Genomic DNA, 16,093 nt, shown 5'->3' on the forward strand with positions numbered 1-16,093 from the left:
GTAGCTTTATGAATATAATAACTCCAAACTAGAAAAAAGTAATCGGACCTCTAAAGGTATATTCATCAAGAAATTGTGTGCCCTGACTAGATGGCTCAGCTGGTTAGAGCATAACCCTGAGGCACAGAATTTGCTGGTTAACTCCTGGTCAGGGCCCAGACGGGAACAAATTGATGTCCCTATCTCTCTCTCTCCCTTTCTCTTTTGCTAAAATAAATCAATAACATTTTTAATTTAAAAAATTGTGATATATTTATACAATGGGGTACTCTACAGTTATACAAATACACAATTATTGATATGTGCAAAACATAAATGAATCTCTAAAATATGTTACTGAATAGAAGAAAAACAGACACATAAAAATACAAACTATCAAATGCTATACATGAATATACACACATAATACTCTCTTTTTCTATTGCAACACACACATATTTAACCCAGTCATATTTATAAATTTACTAGAAGAAAAACAAGGCAATGTGTCCCCAGAGCCCCAAATTTAATATTTTTAATTTTTAAAATTGATTTATTGATTTTGAGAGAGAGATGGAGAAACAGAGAGAAAGGAATGTCAATGTGTTGTTTCTCTTATTTATACATCTATTGGTTGATTTTTTTATGTGCCCTTACCTGGGATAAACCCCACAATCTTGGTGTACAAAGATGACACTCAAACCAACTGAGCTGCCCAGCCAGGGCCCCTGAGACCCACTTTTAAAGCTAGCTGTCTCTATCTAGTAAAGCTATTTAATATATTTTTTATAAAAAATACTTCCAAGTGTTCCCTATTTATGTTCAGTTTTTCCAAGTAGGACAATAAGAGATAACATCCTTATTATTTCTGTACCAGACTGTGAAAAATAACAAAAGATCACAAAGAAATTATTAATTTATTTGTAGTTTCCACATTTATTTAGTTATATATTTACATATCATTTTTATAATTACATATTTGTCATTATGAATGAAAAATATTCCTTTTATCTTACCATAAGCATGTACTATGGTTTGAGTTTTTGAAATACATACAGATCTCTTGAATACTAGTATTTTGGAATAAAATTATATTCATTAATAGAAAAGTAATCCACACATCTATCTTAAATATTTGTATTACAAAAAATGAAATACCTATCTTCACTGAGAAGATTATTTTAATTGAATCAAAAAGTAATTCTAGATTTTTTTCCAAAATAATAAGTCAACCCTTTAGAAGACAGGACAGGGCAGACAGCCAAAGAGACAGGTGAAGGCTTCTCCTGAAGAAGTGAAAACCTCAGATCCAGCAGTATCTCAACCCTGCCAATCAAGGGATACATTTAAAAAGCTTCTACTTTCATTTTGTTAAGCGCTCCAGATTTTGAAAGGAATAGAAAAAAAACACTGTTTTCTTCCATAGTTATTTTAATAGAGTCCCAGGTTTAGGAACAAAATAACTTACAACTCAAAACACCAGGCCCATTTCTCCCAGTTATCTAGAGTCAACACTGTTAACTGTTTCACTGTTGGCTAAGTGTCAAGTTATAAGGCAAAGATCAAGGGTGGAAAATGTTGGATTCTTTAGGAATAATTATGCATTTGTTTTCTTTTTCTTTTATTTTTTAAAAATAGTTTTATAAAGAAAAGGATTCAAAATAGTGATGGAATAGGCAGGTGTCTATTTGCCTCCCCCCAGGACCAAACTGAAGTTTGGTTGAGACTAGTAGGAAGGGCAGAGATGCAAAAAGGGCTGCCCCACTCCCAGAAGCAGTGGCTGAGGTTCCTGGGGGACATCACAGCTGTGGGGGTGGTTTGCCCTGAGAGGTGTAGGTCCTGAACCCCAACCTGAGCTCCCCAGCCTAAAGCACTAGAGGTAAGAAGTACCCACATAGCATTTGGTGGTGAAAAGAAGCAAGATTTCTGTCTGCCAGAAGAGACAGTTCTCAGTCAGTCTGGAAGAAAGCAACCACCCCACCCTATGGAGACTGGGCCCAGCTGCAATGTAGGCAGGCTTGGCCAGGGAGCTGAGGGTATTGAGCAGAGTCAGGGGGAGACAGTGACTTAATTGCAGAAATGGATTAAGGTCAGTTAAAGCCCTGGGCACAGAAGAAAATATTAGGCCCCTTAAAAGCTAGAGAGAGAGAAAATAAAAATACATGTTAACCATATTTTTAAATAAATAAAAGATATTATATACTGTTAATGTTAAAATTGCACATACAAAACTGAACTTGGTGACATTAGAAAAAAATATTAAATATTAAGTTGGGGTTTTGCAGGGCTCTTCAGAAATCAGGGCCAAGGGCATGTGCCTGGTGTACCTGTCCACCTCTGCTTAATTGTCTGGCTTTGAGGCTCCCACTTTCCCGAGAATATGACTGGAGCTGCCTCTCTCAGGGGATTCACTAGAAACTGTCTTGTTATTGGCAGAAACTATTGGCAGGCCTCTAGTTTCAGAAGCCCCACCCACCATACTCCTAGACCCTACTGAGTCTGAAAAAGAACTCAGGATATCTGGGTCCCTGGGTTGTGAGCCGTTCAAACCACTTTTCCTTATGCCTGAGAGATACCTCCCCCTTAGGGGAGATTAATACCCCTAGGCTCTCTACTCTAACAGAGGTTTTTATTAGAGACTGAGCTTAACAAGCAGTCAGCAGACAGAGTCAACAGAAAACAGATCTCAGGAAACCTTGGGTCTTTTTCTGACTTGCCCCCAGGCCTGGTGCTGGTAAAAGCCAGCCTAGGTGAACAGCTTGGTCCTTCCACGTGCATCTAAGCCCAGCAGAGGCAGCCACAAACTGTGGAATGTTTATAGTTCCGAACAGGTTGCCAAGAGTCAGTCACTGGCACTGTCTTACACTGGTCTGCACTAGGTTTCCTCCTATGAGGCCCAAAACTAACATATCCAGTGTCCAGCTACTGACAACATCCAACCAGCCTTAAAAACAGACATGCAGAGGGAGAGCTGGGCAAGCACCAAACCCAGCTGAGAATTCTGCTTCCTGTGGTCAGCACTTGCACAGCAGCTCACATTCATTGGATGAAGTACAGTCTTAGAGTCAGCCAGCTTTAGTCTCAAATACCCTATGCCACTGGGGTCAGTTCCATAGGGGAAAGGGTGAGATGCTTAGAGCTCAAACATTCAATGTGTGAGTTCCTTGGAGCCTATTGTCGGGATGGATGAAGGGCTTAACCACCTGTTGGGGGAAAGATCAGTGGAAGACTCTCTCAGTCTTTCTCTCTGAGACAAGGGGTTCCTCAGCTGAAAGAATTTCTGCAGAGGGGACTGTTGAGCCACCCAACCTAAACCTGCTTCTCACCTCTCTGGGGAGAAATAGAGTTAGATTATCCTGCAGCGATTGAGAGATTAGTCTGTGGAGGAGGTGCCACATTCCCTACACTGAGCTTCTGAACAAGAGACTTCTCAAGTGGGGGGGTCCCATTAACCTTGTACTCCCAACCTTAGTTGCCCTTCCACACCAAGCTTGCAAGCTGTGGAGGGGTTGATAGGGTGAGGCTAGTCCAAACTTACTCTACAGTCTCTCTACAGAAGACTTTCTGAGAAGACCAGGTAACTGCAAGTGAAGGTGAAACAGCTGAAAAGTGGAGGCAAATCTTAAAGATCTTGGACCTTTTGCAGAGCTCAGCTCTAAGCACAAGGAAGTTGACCTTTATACACAGGTTGGGCCTTCATACACACACCCAGACACAGAAAACACAGACACAAACAGTAAACAGAGTGGTAGCTCCAAACAGATAGCCCACAGAGGATTACGAACAACATCTGATAACCCATTCCTGAACCCTACCAAAGAGGTCCTATATCCTTACACAAGCACCAGTGGATTGCGAACCACCACAGTGCTAGATTCAACTAGCCACACAAATGGCACACTCAAAGGGGAGTCCAGAAAGCACCAGACCCTGCTGAAAATAATAACACCACAAAAAAAAAACAGCCAGTGTACAGTATCTAATGCACATGATCAAGCTTGACCCTTAGAACCAGCCAGCCTGATTGGATAACTCCACCCATGAAAGGGCCTACAGCATTTAAGACATACAACAGGAATTTAAATATAACTTTCAAGAAACATTCCTAGAGCAAGTAGCTCAAGTGGCCTGGAGGTTTGTACCACTGAACCCACCTTCTTCATTAGGCATCTAAGCATCACATCAAATCTAGGATCAGACAGAGCTACCTAATACACATACAAATGGGCTGACAAAGACATATGCTCTAAATGAATTAACAAGTGAAATCTTCACAAAGAGAATTAAATAAAATGGAAAGAACCAAACTATCATATGCATAGTTTAAAACAATGATTATTAGAATACTCATGGTTCTTAGAGTAAGAACAAATTATCTCAGTGAGAACTTAAACAAAGATATAGTAAGCATAAAAAAGGACATTGAAACCATAAAAAAGAACCAGTAGAAATGAAAATTACAATATATGAAATAAAGACTGCACTGGAAAAAATCAATGCAAGTTTGGATAAAGCAGAGGATTGAATCAGCAATTTAGAGGACAAGATAACAGTAAGAATAGAAGCAAAGCAGTAAAAAGAAAAGAGACTCAAAGGTGAGGAGAGTCTAAGAGACCTCTGTGACAACATCAAGCAAAACAACATCCATATCATAGGGGTTCCTGAAGGAAAAGAGAATGAACAAGGGAGAGAACCTGTTTGAAGAAATAATAACTGAAAATTTTCAGAACCCAGTAAAAGAAAAAGTCACACAAGTTCAAGAAGCACAGAATGTCTTGTTCAAGATGAACCCTAAAAAAGCACACACCAAGACACATCATAATTAAAATGCCAAAGATAGAAGATAAAGAATTCTAAAAGCTGCAACAAAAAGATCAATTGATTGCCTACAAAAGAGACCCCCTACCACAGAGCTGTGATCCAACTTCTCAGCAGAAACATTTCAGACTTGAAGAGATTAGCAAGAGATATTTAAAAAGATAAACACAGCCAAAAAACTATAACCAAGACTACTCTATTCAGCAAAGCTATCATTTAAAATTGAAAAAAAATAAAGAACTTTTCAGATTTTGAAAAAAAATAAAGAAGTGTATTATGACTAAACCAGTATGACATGAAATGTTAAAGAGAATGCTTTAAAAAGATGAAAAAAATTGAGAGCAAGAGGATTGTAGTTTTAAAAAATAAAATGGCAAACAAATAAGTACATTTCTTCTTCTTCTTCTTCTTCTTCTTCTTCTTCTTCTTCTTCTTCTTCTTCTTCTTCTTCTTCTTCTTCTTCTTGAAAGTCAGGGAGAAACAGGAAGGAACATTGAGCTGCTCCTGTATGTGCGCTGAATAGGAAATTAAACTGGCAGCCTCTGTGCTCCAGGACAGTGCTCCAACCAATTGATCTATTCAAACAGGGCTTAATTATTTTTTTTTAATTTATTGTTGGATTTTTAGCAAGGGAAGGGAAGCAAGAGAGAGGAGACAGGAAAGAGAAGAATTCATTTGTTGTTCCACTTGGTCGTTCATTCATTGGTTATTTCCCACGTGTACTCTAATGGGGGATCAAACCCTCAACTTTGTTGTTTTGAGATGACACTGTTAAGTGACTGAGCCAACTGATAAGGATCAGTACATTTCAAAACTTTAAATGTAAATGGACTAAATACTCCAATAAAAAAACATAGGGTAGAAGAAGAGATAAGAAAACATGACCCATATATCTGTTGTCTACAAAAAGCCACCTCAGGCCCTGGCCAGTTCACTCAGTGGTAGAGAATCAGCCTGGTGTGTGTATGTCCCGGGTTTGATTCCAAGTCAGGGCACACAGAAGAAGCACCCATTTGCTTCTCCAACACTCCCCCTCTTGCTTTTCTCTCTCTCTTCCCCTCCTGCAGCCCTGGCTCTATTGGAACGAGTTGGGCCTGGGTGCTGAGGATAGCTCCATGGACTTTGCCTTAGGTGTTAAGAAGAGCTTGGTTGTTTAGCAATGGAGCAACCCACCAGATGGGAAGAACATCACCCCTTAATGGACTTTCCAGGTGGATTCAAGTCAGGACACATGTGAGAGTCTGTCTTTATGCTTGCCCTCCTCTGACTAAGTAAAAATAATAATAGAAAAAAGAATCCACTTCAGGACAGAACATACATATAGACTGAAAGTAAAGAGATAGAAAAAAATATTCTACACAAATAAAATGGGAGGGGAAAGGTGAAATAGCAATATTTATATCTGACAAAATAGTCTTTAAAACAAAGGCTGTAAGAGACAAAGAAGGTCAATACATAATGACAAAGGGAGCAATCCAACAAGAAGATATAACCATTATAAATATTTACTTTCCCAATATAGGATCAACTAAATACATAAAGCAGATTTTGATGGACATAAAGGGAGAGATCAGCTGCAATACAGTAATAGTAGAGAATTTTAACACCCCACTGACATCAATAGATAGATCCTTCAGACAGAAAAAAAGGCAACATTAAATGACACTCTAGAGCAACTAGATTTAATTGATATCTTCTGAAAATTTTACCCCCAAGAAGTAGCATATACATTCTTTTCAAATGCTCACATAACATTTCCTAGGATAGACCACATGTTAGGATATAAACCAATTCTCAATAAATTTACAAAGATTACAATCATAGCAAGTATCTTTGACCACAGGACATGAAAAAAAATCAACTACAATAATAAAACTAAAAAAACTGTCAAAGAGTTGGAGGCTAAATAGTATATTTAATAAAAAATGGGTTAACAATGAGATCAAGGAGGAAATAAAAAATTTCCTTAAAACAAGTAAAAATGAATATATAACAAACTCAGAACTTTGGGCCACAACAGAAGCAGCCCTGAGAGGGAAGCTCATTACATTATAGGCATACCTTAGGAAGCAGGAAAAATCTCAAAGAAATAATTTAACATTGAACCTAAAAGAATTATAAAAAAAAAAACAACAAACAAAACCGAGAGGAAGTAGAAGAAAGGAAATAATAAAAATCAGAGTGGGGCCTGTCCTGTGGTGGCACAGTGGATAAAGCATTGACCTGGAATGCTGAGGTTGCTGGTTCAAAACCCTGGGCTTGTCTGGTCAAGGCACATATGGGAGTTGATGATTCCTGCTCCTACCTCCTTCTCTCTCTCTCTCTCTCTCTCTCTCTCTCTCTCTCTCTCTCCCCATTCTCTATAATGAATAAATAAAATCTTTAAAAAAAATCAGAGTGGGAATAAATGACATAGAGGCTAAAAATAAGAATGAAAAATCAATGAAACCAAGAACTAGTTTTCTGAAAAGTTAAACAAAATTGACAAACCTTTAACTGACTCATCAAGAAAAAGAGAAGACCCAAATAAATAAAATTGGAAATAAATGAGAAGCAATAACTGACATCACAGAAATACAAAGGACTGTAAGAAAATACTCTGAAGAAGTATATGTCCAATAATTGGACTACTTGGGCAAAATAGATAAATTCCTAAAAACATACAATCTTCCAAAACTCAGTCTGTAAGAATCAGAAAACATGAGCAGACTGATTACAACAAATGAAATAGGAACAGTATTAAAAAAATCTCCCAACAAACAAAAATCCAGGATCAGATGACTTCACTGGCAAATTTTACCAAACATTCAAAGAAAAACTAACACCTGACCTTCTCAAAGTATCCCAAAAATTTAACAGGAGGCAAGCCTTACAAGCTCATTTTATGAAGCATGCATAACTCTAATTCCAACACCAGGTAAAGATACTACAAAGAAAGAAAGTTATAAGCCAAATCCCTCATGGACATAGATACTAAAATTCTCAAGAAAATATTAGCAAACCAGATTCTGCAATACATTATTAAGATCAGAAACCATGATCAAGTAGGATTTATTCTGGGGAGCAAAGCTGGTACAATATTCACAAATCAATAAATGTGATTCATCACATATACAAAATGAAGGATGAAAATCACATGATCATATCAATAGATACAGAAAAAGCATTTGATAAAAGCCAGGACCTATTTATGATAAAAAAAAACTGTCAGAAAAACGGGAATAGAGGAAACATACCTCAACATAATAAAGGCCATATATGACAAACTTATAGCCAACATCATACTCAATGGAAAAAAAATTTAAAGCAATTCTCTTAAGATCAGAAACAAGGCAGGGTTGTCCCCTTTCACTACTTTTTTTCAACATAGTACTGGAAGTCCTAGCCATAGCAATCAGACAAGAAGAAGTAAATAGCATCTAATATGAAAGGAAGAAGGAAAACTATCATTTTTTGCTGATGACATGATACTTTACCCAGAAAAATCTAAAGTCTCCATAGAAAAAAATAGAGCTAATAAATGAATCCGGCAATGGTAGGATATAAAAGTAATATTCAGAAATCATACACCTATTATAAACTTTTAGAAAAAAAGTTAAAGTAAAAATCCTATTTACTACTGCAAATAAATAAATCAAATACCTAGGAATAAATTTAACCAAGGAGGTAAACACTGGTACTAGAAAAACTATATGACATTGAGGAAAGAAATCAAGGAAGATACAAAGAAGTAGAAACATATATTGTGTTCATGGCTAGAAAGACTTAACATTATTAAAATGTCCATACTACCCAAAAGAATATAGATTTTAAAGCAATTTCTATTAAATATCAATGATATACTTCACAGGTCTAAAACAAATATTCTAAAAATTTATATGGAACCAAAAACAAACCTGAATAGTCTCAGCAATCTTGAAAATGAAGAACAAAGTGGGTGGCATCACACTTCCTGATATCAAGCTATACTACAATACCATTGTATAAACCAGCTTGGTGCTGGCATAAGAACAGGCATACAGATCAACGGAACAAAACAGAGAACTCAGAAATAAACTCAGAAATAAATAAAGGAGGCAAATATCAATGAGTAAAGACAGTCTCTTTAATAAGTGGTGTTGAGAAAATTGAACCAATAAAAGTGAAAAGATGAAACTAGACCACCAACTTACACAATTCACAAGAAAGTAAATAAAAATGGATAGAATACCTAAACATAAGTCACAAAACCATAAAAATTCTAGAAGAAAACATAGGCAGTACTCTCTCAGAAATCTCTGGTAACAATATTTTGCCAATATGTTCCCATGGGCAAGTGAAAAAAAGGACAAAATAAACAAATGGGACTACATCAAACTAAAAAAAGGTTTTGCACAGCAACAGACACCATTAACAAGATAAAGACAACCCACTCTATGGGAGAATATATTCACTCATATGTCTGATAAGGAAATAACAAATATTATAAAACTCTACACCTGGAGAATAAAAATCCAATTAAAAGATGGGCAAAGGATCTGATATATGCTTCTCTAAAGAGGACATACAGATGGCCAATAGGCATATGAAAAGATACTCAAGGTCACTAATCATCAGAGAAGTGCAATTTAAACACAATGAAATATCACTGCACACATGCCAGAATGGCTTTTATTAACAAATCAACAAACAGCAAATTCTGGCATAGGTGTGGAGAAAAGAGAACCCTCCTGCACAGCTGGTGGGAATGTAGATTCATGCAGCCACTGTGGAAAACCACATGGAGTTTCCTCAAAAATTAAAAATGGAACTGCCTTATGACCTAGCTATTCCACTTCTGGGAATATATCCTAAGAATCCCAAAACACTAATTCAAAAGAATATATGTAGCCCTATATTTTGTTTAGCATTATTATACAACAGCCAAGATCTAGAAACAGCCCAAGTGTACATTGTTGAATTAGTGAATAAAAAAGCTGTGATACATTTACATCATGGAATATTAAACAGCCATAAAAAGAAGGATGTCTTACCTTTTGCTACAGTATGGATGGACCTGGACATTATAGTGGTAAGTGAAATAAGCCAGGTAGAGAAAGACAAATAAGATATGATTTCACCTATATGTGGAATCTAATAAACAAATTAAATTGAGGAACAAACTAGTATAGAGGCAGGGTCACAGGAAATAGAACAGCTGTCAGGGGGAAGGAAGAAGAGGGGATGGGGCCAAAGAATGTGAAGATATTAGCCAAAATCACACACACACACACACACACACACACACACACACACACACAGTCAACAGGGTAGCAATAGCCAGAGGGAAAAGTGAGGCTGGAGGTAGTAGAGGGGAGAAAAAGGAAGAAAAATAGAGGTAGAAAGAGACTTTGCATGTGGTGGGGTGGCATGACAGAGTGTGTATTGTAGAGTGTGTTATATAGAGTGGAACCATTGGAACCATGTCAACACAGTACATTAAAAAATTAAGAAAAAAATAGAGAAAATAATTCTAATCCAGTCCTTTTATACTAAATGAATCACACTTATTAAAACATTTAATACCAGCAAGAGCTAACTAGGAGAAACATAAATATGTTTTTCACTTATGTTTGTTCACTTAGAATTATTTTAGTTGCCTACCAGCCCTCTTAAGAATATGACTGTTTTGGCTCTCTCAGCTGGTCTATAAGATAATGCAATGGCAAGGTTACAACTTTCCCCACTTAAAGAATGAAAGGGAAAAATTATATTCATTATTGATGTATTCAGATAATATTTACTCCTGGGAGTTTCATATGAGAGTTTTTTAAAGACTACTTTAAATTGCACTTCAGCACCAATAAAAGATTTTATGCTCTACATCTCTAACACTGTTTTGTGATATTATTATATTGAAATATTTAATAAGCTTGATTAAATAACATCAGACTTCATTGCGTGGCACCATTGTCTGAATATCTTTCTGGAATAGCTTATATGGAAATAATCACTAAAGAAATTACACTAATAGTATATATTCATATATATGTTTATGTATATATATACATATATAATTTATTTTTGAGAACAAAGACAACTAGAGATATTCAGTCATTAACCTACTATGTGTTGCATGAATTCTTTAGTAACATCAGTACTTTTATGCTGGTAAGAAAAAAAGTCATATAAATATTTAGTAGCTACTTTAAAGCTCTGCAATTTAGCCTACAAAATTGATCAAATTTTATCTATATTATTGATCTTTTAATAGGTTACTAGATATTTCTTTCTAGCAAGAATGATCTCATAGCTAATGCATATTTCCACGATGCCTTCCATATTTAATGTACATGCCCTAATTACCCTTCCAAGTAATCATGAAATTAAAATTACCAATTGGAATTATATGGATGAATAAAAGAGGAAAAGAAGAAAAAGAATGCCAGGATAATGTGGATATTTATAGCAAGAACAGCATGCATATCTTAATTTGGTGATTCTTCCCTGGTTCCCATCTGTATTATCAAAGCTGGTGGTATGTGCTCACAGCATGCTTTAGCAATACCTGCTGGTTTGGAATTGAATTAGCTAAAGCCAAGGGAGTTCAATCGAAAGATTTCAGCTATAGCAATAAGTTCACAAGGCATTTAGATCAGGAAGAAAAAGCTGATCATTGTTAAGGTCCCTCCACAGATAGAGTTATGATGAGTTGAAATCTTTTTTATAGCTTCACAACTATTATGATAAAATACAATGTTTGATTCATATTTATACAGAACTTGTAACTCTTCCTCTCAGAATGAATATGCCTTAAGAGAAAGAATTGACTTTTATTAAATGCAGGGTACGGTATGACATCACCGGAGAAAATGCAAGATGGTTCCTACCTAGGCTGCAAAGATTAGTAAGATGCATAATAATGTAAAAAGAGAGATATACAGATAATATAGCTGTTGCTACTTAAGTTACTGTTGTTGCATTATCTTAAGAAATATATATATATTGCTTAATGCAAAAAAATCTTTAAAAATATTTCTATTCTTAAAACTATTCTTAAAGTCAAAAGAAACTTGTTTAAGACATCACATCTATTCAAATACTCAGTAAATTTATCCACTTTGCTTTCCATGCTAAAAATTATTTTGTTTATATATGAAAGAGGGGAGAATTGTTAATAAAACAGTCTGAAAAAATGGAAATTATGAAAACATGACATTTTAATTTATAAAATTAAAACTCTGTTCATAGAATAGACAATTTGGAGCTACCAAGGAAATTCAGAAGAGACTGATATAATTCCATATTGAAATCTGAAGAGACAGAAAAGTGATATAAAATAAACAAGAACAATATTTTTTTTCACACAGACAGAGAGTCAGAGAGAGGGATAGACAAACAGAAACAGAGAGAGATGAGAAGCATCAATCATCGGTTTTGCATTGCGACACTTTAGTTGTTCATTGATTGCTTTCTCATATGTGCCTTGACTGTGGGCCTTCAGCAGACTGAGTAACCCCTTGCTCCAGTCAGTAACCTTGGATCCAAGCTGATGAGCTTTTTGCTCAAGCCAGATGAACCCACACTCAAGCTGATTACTTCCGGGTCTTGAAGCTGGGTCCTCCATATCCCAGGCCAACGCTCTATCCACTGCGCCACCACCTGGTCAGGCCAAATAGTATTTCTAATAATCTCATTCTTGTAAGAGGGGAGAAAGGAGGACATGATTCTTTAGACACTGTTTTCCTTTTACTCTTCTTACATCAAAAAGGTTTTGTGGTCGGACCTTGCCAGTTGGCTCAGTGGTAGAGTGTTGGCCTGGCGTGTGGAAGTCCCAGGTAAGATTTCTGGTCAGAGCACACAGGAGAAACGCCCATCTGCTTCTCCACCCCTCCCCCTCTCCTTCCTCTCTGCCTCTCTCGTCCCCTCCCACAGCCAAAGGCTCCACTGAAACAAAGTTGGTCCAGGCACTGAGGACGGCTCCATGGCCTCCATCTCAGGCACTAGAATGGCTCTGACTGCAGTGGAGCATCACCCCCTGGTGAGCATGCGGGGTGGATCCCGGTTGGGCGCATGCCGGAGTCTGTCCAACTGCCTCCCTGCTTCTAACTTTGGGGGAAATTAAAAAAAAGGTTTAGTGGTCATATATTTAGTTGTATAAGTCAAGAAAAAGCCCACACATTCATGGCCACCAATATTTTTAAACGTTATCTTTTAGAAGTGAACATTTTCCACACCAGTCTAATACAAGTTAATCTTGATTTCTTTACAGACTTATTATTCATTCGTCAAGCACTCATTGCTTAATGACTTTTTCAAAATAGTGCCATGTTATTTATACTGAGAAATAACTTACTGTAATCTTATTTTCTTATCCTTATTTCTTCACTTTCTCTACCCTGTTATCTTAGTTTCTTCCAGAAACCCTAAGGAAGAGAACACAGAAGAGATGCAGCAAGATGATAAGTATTATTGTTCCCACTCTTTTTACTTTAACTTCAACTGCTTTAAAAAAAAAACTTTTTAATTTTACTTATATTTTTTATATTATCTGTGTTCATAGTTCTTAATTCATAAATGAGGAAGAAATTCACAATTAGGGTATGTTTTGCTGGCTAGTACAGAAATAGAGTGCTGGGGTGAAAACACACTGAGGATCTTTCTCCCTGGATATGCCATTCTAGCAAGGACCTACTCCATTGAAGCATCTCTCTAGGTAGGTGGTAACAGGTATGGACTATGCCATAATCTATAGTCCCAAGATGAAATGCATAGCATTAAAATGTCACAATAGTTGATATATTATTTTCAAAGTAGAACCAAAATATGACATTCAGGCTTTCCTCTATTTGAGTCTTAAATAGTACAAAATAGATTAATATAGTTCATACTGGTGTTTTACAGGATTTTTAAAAATACATTATTACACTGTAAATGTGCTAAGATAAGAATGCACCCGCCAATTTTTTTCCAATATTTTGATGTGTTTTACAATGTAGAAATCTCATCTATTTGGCTTTATCTTCTTTTCAGATGATGCAAGATTTTTTTCTTAAATGCTAAGTGTAATTCTTGTGTGTATGCTAATGCTGTGTGCAGCCCATCCACAGGCACACAGCATTTCTACATTTCCAACAGTTAATATGCTTGTGAAGAATTGGTCCATAAGCCAGAAATACATGAGAACTACACCAGCATTTAGTTTTCTTTGGTCTGCATTACAAGCTTCAATGCTGAATATCATTTTATAAACTCTCAAATAAATTATTTTAGCTATTTTAAAGCAGCAGCTCTTTAAATATCACAATTCATCTGTTTGACAGAGAAGTTGCACACGCAGAAAATAAAAATTTCAGATGTACCTTTGGAACAATAACTGGAAAAAAGGATCCATATTTCCTTGCTCTAACCTACATCTTTATCTTTACTCAGCAAATATCATTCACTGTAAATTTATATTTTTCTTTAAAGTGGGTTTTTACTTTGGGTAGATTCTATAACTTTCAGATTGCTTTAAGTTAATAAAATTGGGTAGTTCTAGTATAATGCTTTAATCTCATTTCTGATTCCAACCTCTCCTATCTACCATTAGGACAAGGTCAAGGGGACTAAAATGCAGATGGGAGTATACTCTGTTTTTATGTGTCTTTCCACATTGCCCTCATCTCAGCCCTAGCAGGGTAGTGGGCTGGAAAAAAGTTCAGATTTATCTTAATTGCAGGCTGCGGAGGCTTCTCTAACACTAACATGACTATTGAGGCTGTTGTAAAGCAACATTATTTTTTCAAATTCTGGCTCTTGTGTGGAATGCGTGTGGGGTTTTCTTTTTTCTTACGTTTTTACATCAAATCTTTTTTTCTTGGTGTAAAAGGTAAAAATTAATAAATTTTGCTTGCAAAATGATCACTACAATTAAGACTATTTATCATTTGTTAGACTCTTTAGGGAGTTCCCACTTCCCAGTGCCCTGATTTGGAAAACCAAGTGGTATTAGTTGCTGACAACTTTCAACTCCCCAGAGATTCCTGATAGGGTTTTCTTTCCCGAGAGCAATTCTCTGAGGTGGGAAATTGGAGAAATTAGTCAGGTTTAGTCAGCTTCCCAATGAAGCATTAAGCTCAGAGAAAATGCACCCATCCTAGCCCCATCAAATAGGGAGCTGCACTTTGCTCCTGGATCACTTCATAATATGAAAACAATTAGTTTATTTTCCCAAGCTTTGGCCCCCAGCCCTCAAATCAGAGGGAACCAAAAGAGTTTTCTTTTAATAACTTACAACATGCATACCTTATAACAAATATTCAGATGCATAGACATAAATGCACATCAAATGTCATATTTATGCATATATATCACATATGTGTATATGTATACACATGCATTTTTTTTCACCTCATTTTCCAAATGTTTTTGCTTTCATAATTCATGTATATAATCTTTATTTTCCGAGATTGTCGAAAAAAAAGGTTTTCTCTTTGCTCACAGAATATTTTAGAAAACTTTTTCAAGCAACACGATCCCATTTGTCCAGAGATATTTATTGTTCTAGAAATAATGGAGCCATAATAATTTACATTTCCAGTGTAAAAAAACAAAGTTTAAGTTCACAGAAATGTATACCAGTCCTCTTTCCATCTATACCAAATAAACTGGTTTTATTCATAGGGTCCTTTAATATCTTTTGTGAGTTTTAAGATGAAGGTTATATAATTTCTAAGCTCATCTTGATATTTAAAGTTTTATAGAATGGTGTAATTCAGTGAATTCTGAAGATAATTGAAGCCACATTTTTAGAAGTTAAAAACAGCTTTTTGAATGTGATTAAAATTATTTTTTGATTATATGCTATTTATGGATGACCCATCACTTCCATCTAAAATCATTACTTTAATATGAACTTCAAAGATTTTTAACTAGATTTCCAAAATATTTTTCTGTCCACCTCATTTATTCACCCATTAGTTTTTAATGCTCTCTTGACTACTTTAACCCCTATTAAAGTCGAGATCTATTTAACTTTAGAGTACTTGACAGGTGTTCTATTTCCAAACATAAGCATCTGCTTAAGATGCTCAGGCTAGGGGTTTATTCCAAATTCTTGTTTACTGCACAATTTTGTGTCCTTATAGAAAAGAGGAGAGACATTCCATATCTTAGCCTACAGTCACATCATAGTGAACTAGTAAACTGCAGTAATGGGTATTTATTTGCCACCACCACCTTTTCTTATTTGCAAAATTGCTGCTCCGTTTAACTCTTCTGGTCTCAACTCTGTTTTTCTTCTCAATAGCACATTTGAAGACGGAAACTGTCACATATTTTTTTCTTAATCTATACC

At 35.9% G+C, this 16,093-nt stretch overlaps 1 protein-coding gene across 6 annotated transcripts in view; it reads right to left on the reverse strand.

The window, feature by feature from the left end:
- LRFN5 (leucine rich repeat and fibronectin type III domain containing 5) overlaps window positions 1-16,093 on the reverse strand; it is a 428,403-nt gene that overhangs the window by 124,918 nt on the left and 287,392 nt on the right. For 4 of the 6 annotated variants that reach the window (XM_066277863.1, XM_066277860.1, XM_066277858.1 and 1 more), the window contains one exon: window positions 13,112-13,181. The exons of the other annotated variants lie outside the window; for them this stretch is intronic. The gene's annotated coding sequence lies outside the window, so the exon portion shown is untranslated. The remainder of the gene's footprint in view (window positions 1-13,111; window positions 13,182-16,093) is intronic. 6 annotated transcript variants of the gene reach the window in all.

Source organism: Saccopteryx bilineata, chromosome 4 (genome assembly GCF_036850765.1).
Source record: "Saccopteryx bilineata isolate mSacBil1 chromosome 4, mSacBil1_pri_phased_curated, whole genome shotgun sequence".
Lineage (NCBI taxonomy): Eukaryota > Metazoa > Chordata > Mammalia > Chiroptera > Emballonuridae > Saccopteryx > Saccopteryx bilineata.